Below are 11,218 nucleotides of genomic sequence, written 5' to 3'. Positions count from 1 at the left end.
CGCGAATTCTCACGTTTTATAGATAAATATAGATCAAACAAGTAATTTAGTCGAGAGTTTGCGGTTTTCACACCTACTCCCGACTGAGTCACTTGTCGTTGTCTGAAAATTCGAGTGCAGTGATGATGAGAATTAGCAGGATATATAACACATAAGCTTGGTCTGTTGGTTCCTAACTATAGTCTAGGTCTCTAAGACATCGACTCGGACTAGGTCGAGTCTAGCCTAATTCCCTATAGTTATGGCTCTGATACCAATCTGTCACACCCCAACCGATGGCGGAATCATCGGGGCATGGCACTGAGCGAAACAGATTGTCCAGAAGTTTCCATAACAATTATTATTACTATCCAATTTATATAATACGTCCCATACCATACCTTAAATAGCAAACAAATTATTACAGATAACATCAAGTCAAATATTCTGTTCCGACAACTCAGATTTTAAATATAAGAATTGTTCTAATGCTTCTAGAGACTCGATCTGCAAGATCTACAGACAACTATGCTCTAGAAGCTTATTCTAAGCTCGCCTTCCTAGCAGATAAGCATCCTAATTGCCTGTCACATACGTTAAAATAAAGTCAATACATAAAATGTAAAGGTGAGCATACAAGTTTGATAATAGCATATAGAGTTCGAAATAGTTTACGCATAACCAGCACGTACACAGAGGAAAACGAAGCATGTTAATTATCGACATGGATCTATCGATACCAATGACTGCGGGTTGACTGCCCAAGGCAGTTCGCAATACATGATTACCACCGTCATCCATGCAAGTAATTGTCCTTAACAACCCCCGTGTGAACGGGTGCTGAGTCCAAACTATAGTACTATCGTCGTTAAGGCAGGTAGACAGCATTCCGCGTGTAAACATAACAACAAGCATTCATTTAGTCACGTAATACATGCGGTAACGGTTAGCGTTTAAAGTAGTTAAGTAGTGTGTTCGGTTGTGATGTAGAATAAGTAACGTATGTAACACCCAAAAGTGCTAAAGCAAAAAGGATTCGAGTATACTCACAGTGATTGATGGATTGAAGGGAGCACTTGAGAGTAGAGTTAGCCTGAATAGTTTGATAGCATAACGATAAGCAACGCGTAAAAACGTAAATGAGTGTTAGAGGGTCGGACAGCCTGGTCGATCGGACGGTAGGTCCGATCGGACGGCTTGACCGTTCGGTTAACCAGTCCATTCGGACCGCCTGTCCGGTCGGTCAGTAGGCCGATCGGATGGGCTGTTCGAGTGGATTGTTTCTTCCTTTGGGAAGGATGTGTTTGTGTATGATGGTTTGACCTTTTGAGGTTTTCGTTGTAGTATTTGAAAACATTGAAGTATCCTTACCTTTCAGGTCGATCGATCGAACGGACCGTTCAATCGGTCGGCTTAACTGATCGGTTAGGTTCTTCAACAGCGAGTCCTTATCAGGGTGTCACCTGGTCGGATGGCTCGACCGATCGGGTGGCACTCCAATCGCGTTGAACAAGTTGAAAAACGATTAAGTGTTGAAGCATAGTATCTCATGATCCGGAGAATAATTCACATCAGACCGTAGTCTTATCGAACAGCATTTCGTTCAATACTAGGCTTCATGAAATTGTCAATGTGTGGGGCCATGTGCTAGCCGATTGGTTGGCCTGGTCGATCGGCTGGCTTATCCGATCGGCTGGGCTGTCCGTTCGGACAGCCAGCCCGATCGGTCAGCTTTCTGACCTGGTCGGCCGGTTCGTCTAACACTTGGCTGTTTTGATTATTTGACGTTATATCGACGTACTTTGACAACGAGTTGAACCATAGAACCCTCGTCCTTACTTGTTTCTCCTGCTCGGACAGGAATCACCCTGTTGGTGCATGCATTTGTCGACTTCGTCTTGTATCGAGTCTTAGTCTTAGATTGTTAGATCAGGGCACGTTTTACGAGAAAATAGGATAGCATATATGTCTTAGGATGAGATTTCGCTTATAGGGATATAGATCAGGGTTTCGCTTATGTAGACATTGATGATTTCGCTTTTATGGACAGCATGTTCATATGAGCGAAATATCAAGCACTATATAAAGGTACTCATAAGCGAAATCATGTAATAGTTGTTCGATTCCATACCGACGTGCTGCCGGTGTGAGATTTGAATGTAATCTGTCAGATATCAATACAAAAAGGTGTTAAAAGTGATTTGCTAGCTGTTTCTAAGTCAGATACTTGTTTTCCGCACCTGTATCTGATCAAAACTCCTCTGAACGACTCGTTTGGGTCGAAACACGATCCTACAAGTGGTATCAGAGCTTCAAGAGGAGGAGTTCTAAAGAGATTAGCTGGATTTCATCGTCATTTCTTACTTCTACATCTTCTTTTATCATTTCAGAAAGTTTTAACGGTCAAAATCAGCTAAAACTTTCACAGATTGTGCGTAATTGGACATAGACAAATCCCTGAGAGTTTGGCACTGAAATTCGGACTAAAAATGAACCAAATTAACTTCCGATTAGGTTTCGCTTATACGGACACTTGGTGATTTCGTTCATAGTACACATCTGATTTCGCTTTTGTGACCACCAAGAACCATAATTTCGCTCATGTGACCACCCAAAACCCTGATTTCGCCCGTAGTTACATCAGATTTCGCTCTTGTGTCACAATATCAGAGATTTCGCTTATTTGAACATATTGATTTCACTCCAGTGAACAATACCAGGGGTTTCGCCTTTGTGAACAATCTGATTTCGCTTTTTAGGACATCCAAAGTCTTGATTTCGCTTTTAAGGACAGTTGTATAATTTTTTTAAAATCTGAAAAATGGACGAGGAATTTTACAACGCATTCGCTACTCCGGTTACCCCGATTACTATTGCACAGAACACAATGCTAGAAAACGAAACAGGGACGATGCAAAAGCCTCCCAAATTAATGAACATCGAAGAGTATAAGGGTTGGGAAAGTCGTTTCGAAAACTGGGTATAAGCAAACTATCTGGATGCTTGGGAATGTGTGGAAACTAAGTATGTGAGACCAACAAATGATGAGGAGGAGATTATTCCTCTTAAAGATCTGAGTGCTGAACACAGAAAGAAATACAAAGATGAGAAGATGATGTTGAATCTGTTACAACAAGCTGTAAAGGAAGACATTATGGTCCTGCTGCAACACAACGGAAGTTCTTATTCAATTTGGTAAGCGTTGCGATCAAAGTTTGTTAGCAGTCAGGGAATGGTTAAGAACAAGAAATCACTTTTGAAAAAGGAGTTTGACTTGTTCAGAGGGTTAAAAAATGAAAGCACAAAGCAAATTATTGAAAGATATTGCAATCTGTTAGCCAACATGAGAAGATTAAGCATCGAAAAAGATAATGAAGAATTGATTGAAAAACTTGCAGATGCGTTACCACACGAGACTTGGGGAACATATCTGATGATGCTTAGAAATAAGAAAGGATTCAACACGCTCACATTGAGTAAATTCATTGAGAAGCTGGAAGCTCAAGAAATGGAGCAACGAAAGATAATTCGGATGAAAGATTTCGATGGTGAACAGGATATTGGGTTGTATTATAAAGCAGGGATGAATAAGAAATCTACAAATCTATCTCCAAAAATAGAAACTGCTTACAATGCCAAGAATTCTTCTGGAAGTTCATCATCAGGATCAAACAGCAAAACAAGTTTCACATCATTTCCATCTTTTGATCCTAACATCTTAGCAACAAAAAATGGGAGAAAACTTCAGTGCAATATTGTTTTAAATCTTGAAAATGATCAAGATTATTCTGAGGAAGTTGCTAAAAATCACATGTCTTTATTGGGAATGGTTTTAGAATCTTATAGTTGTTTTGTTGCAGGTCGTATCGGGAATCCAATGCTAACAAAGGAAGATTACGACCAAATAGATGCTGAAGAGATGGAACTGATTGACATAAAATGGTGTTTGGCAAGTGTGTTAAGGAGAGCTGAGAAATTCAAGCAGATCACGGGGAGAGATGATCTTCGTGAGGCTAGTGTTTCTACTTTAGGTTTTGACAAATCTAAAGTTACTTGTTTTCGTTGTAGGGAGAAAGGTCACTTTAAGAGGGAGTGCACCAACCGTGAAACAAGTGGAGCTCAGAATCCTTTCAACAACAACAATGATTACTATCGAAAAGCCATCTATCATCAAGTTGCTCAACAACCATCTCAACAGCATCAACATCAAGCACAAACTGCACATGGAAGACCCATAATTGAAGTTTCTGGAAAGAGAGCTTGTGTGGTTAATCAGGAAGAAAAGAAGTCATTCAACTGGGATAAATATGTCTTAGCTGATGGAAAAGCTTGTTTGATCGATCAAGATGATGAAAAGCTACCCGAGGGTTTTAGCTGGGAGAATTTCTCTTGGGATAACTATATTCCTGATCAAGCTACTGCTTACATAGCTTTTGTTGCCAGAGTTGAAGAAGATAGTGATGATGATGGAACTAAGTATTATGCACGAAGAATGGCAGAACATCTGAGATGATGGCAGAAAGTGACAGTGAAGATGAGAAGGCAAAGAAGAAAAAGAAAAAAGGTAAATACACCGGTGAGTAGTGATGATGAATCAGTACCGGTGGTAAGACAAAAAGTGAGAGAAGTTCCAAAATTCAAGATCAATGAAGAGGTTATTGCAAAAGAGATCATGTGAACTGTGAGACTTGTGAGATCATGAAAAAGAAAAACAGTGAATTGATCAACAACATAAACAGGTTGAAGGAATCTTATGATGTGCTCAACAAAGCAATGAACATGTACAATGATACAAGTGAAGAGCAAGAAATTGCAATGAAGACGCTTCAAGGAGCATTCTTGACTAAGCAAAAAGTTGTGAATAACTATATAGAGAGATGTGCTGCTCTTGAACAGAAACTAGAGCTTCAAAGAATCAAAACTGAAAGAGTTAATCGTTTATTGAAAAGTTATTCATGTACTTCTTATGTCATTGACAGGATATATCCTACCGTTGAAGGAATGAAGGCATGGGAAGAAGATGAAGTAACTGAAGAAAAAGATGCTGGAAAATTTGCTGATGAAAAGACTCCTGAAAAGAAGATTGAAAAAAGGAGTGACACAAAGAAAAAGACTGACAAGAAGAATTCTGGTAAGAAACAAGGTGTCAGTTACAACAAGTGTCCACCCCCGCTGGAAAATGGATATTTGCCCAGAAATCCAAATGATGAAAGAGTCAAAAAGGCTATAAATTTACAGTGGGAGTCGGAGTCGTCAATCAATCTACCAGAAAGTATTGATGTCGTTTATACATCGTCTGACACTGATCAACCGTCTCTGTTGATGAAGAAAGTCGTGGATCATGTGTTAGATAATGATGAGATAGAGGAGTCAAGGTCGGAGTCTGCGTCAGAGTCAAAGTCTGAGTCAAGCACTCCGGGTCAAAAAGAAAAAAAAGGATAAAATAGTGTACGATAGAAAATTCCTGTTATCAAAATCTAATTTGGATGATGAACCGTTTAAAGTTGCTTACACTTTGAATGATTCTGACAAATTATATTCTGATGAGGAATTTCCAATAAGAGGTGTCAAAACTGAACTGATAAACAAGGTTTTCAAACTCACAGAAATTAATATTTCTGAAATAAAAGACTTATGTCTTAATGAAAAACCTAAAAAATACACCTCAAGAGTACAACAAAGATTAAACAAGAAAAAGGGTTACAGTTCTGGTTCTGGTTTCCAAAAGAAATCAAACCATAACGGTAATTTCAAAAAGAAAGGTTTAGGTTTTATCCCAACAGAAAAACAGAAAAATGAAAAATATGTTCGTGATTTTAAATCCAAAATGACATTTGTTTCAGGAACATCAGCAGATGAAGAAGAAAAGAAAGATTTCTGGAGGCAGTCAAACAATGAGTTCCTTGCAAAGAAGCAAGATGAAATGAAGAAGATGGCTGAGCAGAAAAAAGATACGAGAACCTGTTTCCAATGCAACATTGTTGGACATATTTCCAGAGATTGTTCTAAGGCAATAAAATCAAAACAGGGAGTATCTCGTAAACTCAAAGAACAAGTGGTTGAGTTTGAACCACCAATTGATAGAACCAAATTGTTTAAAAAATCTATATTTGAAATTGGTGAATGTTCAAACAAGTTTTACAAGAAGAGAGCTAAATCTGACAACCAGAAATGGGTTGTTAAGAAAGTTGCTGAAAGCTCTAGCAATGATTCTGATAGGTCAAAATCAGAGGAGCTATCTTCTGGCGATGAATCTGATTCCACAAAGTCAGATGAGCCACAGGTTATCTCGAAAAGTGAAGCTATTTTAAAAGATGAAAAATCAGTTCTGATTGTGAATGATGAGGATTTTCCATCACTTCGGGCTGAAAATTATAAGAAGAAAATTGGTAAAGTTGAAATTTCTAATCAATTTTATAATGACAAACATGATTTTGATGCTGAGAAGGTCTTTAACCCCAAGGTAAAACATATCTTTGGAAAGATGATTGACCGAAAAGTCAAAGGGGTTAAAGAATTTTATGAGAAGAAGAGGAAAGGTAAGAAACCGAGTGATGGTGACTCGGTGACACCCAAGGCTGGTCAGGCTTGGGTGGATATTTTCTTCAACTAAAAACCTGACTTGCCGGAGCTCCCAGGTTGGTAAGCGAGGAGCAGGTATCGGCATCTTTCTTGAGAATATTTATTCGGTAATGTCAATTATACAAACGGTAAAGAGGTTTGTTTGTGTTTGTTTTACAAGTGGTTAGGAAATTTGATTGTGCATACTTGCATATGGTAAATCAAGGACATTAATTTGTACTTGCATTTTCCTACAAGTGGTTGAAAGACAATATGATGAACCACATCCCCGAACCTTTTATTGATATACCTACGAGTGGTAAAATCAATCAAACTTATTTTTCGGAAAAACCATTTTGATTAAAACAAACTTAAGTGTTTTGAAATCTAAATGGGAAAATAGTTTGTTGATAGGGGGAGTTCTGATTGTTCATGCCAAGTGAATGGCGGATTGATGTGATTTGATATCGGTTATCAAGTTTTGTACAGTTTGTTTTACATTTCATGTTTCAAGTGGGTCAAGAGTCTAGTTTGTTTTCAATTTTTCTTTAATGTGTTTGCATTTTAGGGGGAGTAGAAAATTTCAAAAAATCCAAAAACATTAGAAAATTTGAAAAAGCCAAAAACATGATAAAATCAAAAATGAGTTTTGTTGTGAAAAGAGGAAATGATAGTACATCAGTAGACTGTCACAACATGCTAAAGAAATGTAAAGATAAAATGTGATAAACAATCTTACTGCGGATGTGTCGGTAGATTTTTACACATTTAGTAAATTGTGATTAGATATAAACTTAAAAATCAAACTTGCTTGTTCTGTGGGTTAACAACTTCTTGGATATATAGGTAACCCCTGAAATCTTGTTTGAAAGGTCCCTTATTCTGAGATACTAGGTCTTTATGCTCAGTGATATCTGGGGTATTATCCCGGGACTTCTGCTGTATGGAAGTACTAACCTAGTCCCCGGATAATGCTTTTCGCAAATGCTTGATACATAGCATCGCCCTCAGCAAGCTGATGAAACAATAAAATTGATAGTCGCTGCTGTTGAAAACAAAAAGATCCTCTAAAGGGGACACACCAAAAGTCGAAGCCATCATCTCTTTGGGTATACGGAAGTATCGACCTGAGCTCTCACGGCCCTCGCATCTACCCCTGAACAGATATCATATGTGGTATACTCACCTGTAAGACTGAATATTGGGATCTGGATACGGGAGTATATTCAAGTAGTGGGACACACGGATAAGTTTAAGTAATTAAAACATTCATATCGTATCTCAGATCAATTGAACTTTGTGTGAAAATTTAAGCGGACAAATATACTGACAATCTAGGTGAATTGTTTAGAACTTAAAATGTAATGAAGCTTAACTGTGTTAGTGACACGTCTCAAAACTGATATGATCCTCTTGCACAAACTCACAAAAATATTGTCTGTAAATATTTCATTTCTGCATTTTCTTGATTTTACTAGTGGTGTTAGTTGTTTTCTTTCAGAAAATCTAAAAAGATTTTGGGTGTGTTTTAGCATAAAGTTTGAAAAATTCAAAAAGATTTTCGACGACTGATATTGAAAAGCTGATTTTCAAAATTCAAAGTGCTAAACATGATAAACAAATGGTTTGGGAGAGTGTGTTGTTTTGATATGAAAAGCGATATAGTTGCAAGTGGTTCATCAGAAATGAATTGAGGTATTTGTTTGAGATAGTTTCAAATGGTGTCTATATGCTTAAATGTTTATCATAAAACTTATGTATGTGGTAGAGTTTTATGCAGGATAAGTCAACATTTGAGGGGGAGTGCATGTTGATGATGATGAATTTAAAGATCTCAACATTTAAGAGAAGAAGTTTGTTGGTGATAAAAGAGAAAGAGATGAAGATAGAGAAAGAGAAGCCCAGAGACTGATCAAGGCTGAAGAAGTGAAGACACAGCATTGTCATGACTCGATAGTCGACTCGTCAACATCTGAGGGGGAGTCTGTTGGTGCATGCATCTGTCGACTTCGTCTTGTATCGAGTCTTAGTCTTAGATTGTTAGATCAGGGCACATTTTACGAGAAAATAGGATAGCATATATGTCTTAGGATGAGATTTCGCTTATACGGACATAGATCAGGGTTTCGCTTATGTGGACATTGATGATTTCGCTTTTATGGACATCATGTTCATATGAGCGAAATATCAAGCACTATATAAAGGTACTCATAAGCGAAATCATGTAATAGTTGTTCGATTCCATACCGAGATGCTGCCGGTGTGAGATTTGAATGTAATCTGTCAGATATCAATACAAAAAGGTGTTAAAAGTGATTTGCTAGCTGTTTCTAAGTCAGATACTTGTTTTCCGCACCTGTATCTGATCAAAACTCCTCTGAACGACTCGCTTGGGTCGAAACACGATCCTACACACCCAAACCCGGCCGGTGAACTGTTCGGAACGGAGTTTAACGTTTAACCCGAAGTCGATGAATCTCGTGGATAGAACCCAAATCTTGAACCGCACAACTACTAGGATGATAAGTGAGTCGGTTCAAACTCTGTTTCTACCTGTTTGAAAGCATTGAGTGTAAAAGAGTTGAAAGAAAGTTGGAAAAACAGTCTTTCAATCATTTTCACCATGTAAATGTTTAGATCTATGATAGATCTTTGTTTATTTATGTGGAAATCGGCTAGATCCAAGTGATTCTTGGTGGATTGAAGCCAGAACATGAAGTTCTTCAAGAACACCATGATGATATCATCCTTGAACACTTGAATCTTGATGATTTCACGGTTAAAAAGCAAGATTTGAAAGATAGAAAGGTGTAGGAGTGTCTATAGATCAAGAAAGTACAAGATTTAGGATGAAATCTTACCGGAATCAGAAGGAATCTGAGAAAAGAAGGGGAGCACGAGTTGGTCGGTCAGAAGTTCCCAAAAGTAGAAAGTTTGAAAGTGACAAGGGGTATTTATAGGCTTCCAAAAGAGGAAAGGGCTGGCCGATCAGTCAGGCACCCCGATCGGACAGCCTGTCTGATCGGACAACAGTCCGATCGGCTGGGCTGCTCGATCGGCTGAGAGCGTGATCGTTCAGCTGCCTGATTCGAGCGTTTGGTGCGACGATTTTCGATATTTCGATTGCGATTGATGAGAATACGATAGAGTTTCCTATTCAAATTACTTTTAATCCCAACCACTATATCTAACATACAATCACCTATGTCTCGCGCTGTCTTTTCGCCACCAATTATATAATTGGATTTCGATTGAGTTTGACTGAGTTTCGAGTTTCGATTGATTCGATTGATCACCTCACATAACATAAAGTAAACATGCACAGGTAACACATAAGGCACACACACACGTATAATAACAACCAAAGTTCGCGTAATTCGAGTTTCGAGTTCGATGATGATTGGCTTAGCTCGATTATTGATTAATTGACTTTATCGCATTGTTACTTCCTATTATCCACAGTCATTTAGCGTTTCACATTGATTTAAACATTCGATTACTTTGATTAATAACACTTACTCCACATAATACAACTAACGTAATCGCAAACATAAAATAGACTAACTATGGTCAAAGGAGTCAATCTTGACTTTGACTTTGACTTTGACATTCGGTAACACGGGGTGTTACACTTAAAGCCAGCCCTCAGTACAAAAAATGATGAAACATTGAAAAATGCTAATCATGTGCTGTTGAAGAAAATATCCCCAAACGGGACACACCTAAAGTCGAGACGTCATCTCTCTGCACGAACGGAAGTTCTGACCTGAGCTCTCACGGTTTCGCATTTACCCATTTACAGATATCATTAGTGTATATTCACCTGTAAGACTGAATATAGAGGTCTGGATACGGGAGTATATTCTGATGTGGGACATGCGAATAAGATTAAGTGCTTAAAACACTAAAATCGTATCTCGAAACAGTTGAACTTTGTGTGAAAATTTAAGTGGATCAGTATACTGACAATCTAGGTGAATTGTTTAGAACTTAAAATGTTAAAAGCTTAACGGTGCTAGTGAGTTGTCTCAAAAACTGATATGATCCTTTTACACAAACTCACAAAAATATTGTGTGTAAATATTTGTTCACTGCATTTAATTAAAACAAAAAATCCAAAAAGATTTTAGTGTGTTTTAGCATAAACTTTTGAAAAATCCAAAAAGATTTTCGACAACTGATGTTGGAGAGCTGATTTTCAAAATTCCGAGTGCTGAACATGATGAACATTTCGTGAGAGGGAGTTTGTGTATAATAAGAACAGATTTTGAGTGTTTGGCCTTGAAGAAACACGGATCTAATTAGGGAGTTAATTAAGATTGGTTTATGTTCCTTTCATAATGGTTAATCTTCTTATGGATATTTGAGCTCCGACTTGATAATCGATCCTGCAAAACAGAACACCGTTACTCGTTAAGAGGGGAATGTGGGGGTTTCCCTCTTAACCAGGCTCCGGCGTGAGAATAAGCGACTGCTTTGAGAGTAATTAAGTGCTAAGAGTGAGAGCAGAGGGAATCGAATGTTTAACCTGTGGGATGAGGTCTCTATTTATAGCCGGAGAGGTGTAAGGGGTTATGGGCTGATGGGCCTTGGGCCGGAAACGGACAACATAACGGATATGCTCTTTGTCTCACTGGCGTCGACCGCTTAGTGGCTTCTAGACGTTCCTCGGTGCTGG

The sequence above is a fragment of the Helianthus annuus genome, chromosome 12 (genome assembly GCF_002127325.2).
Source record: "Helianthus annuus cultivar XRQ/B chromosome 12, HanXRQr2.0-SUNRISE, whole genome shotgun sequence".
Lineage (NCBI taxonomy): Eukaryota > Viridiplantae > Streptophyta > Magnoliopsida > Asterales > Asteraceae > Helianthus > Helianthus annuus.
The sequence above is the reverse complement of the archived record's forward strand: the minus strand, read 5'-3'. Positions refer to the sequence as shown.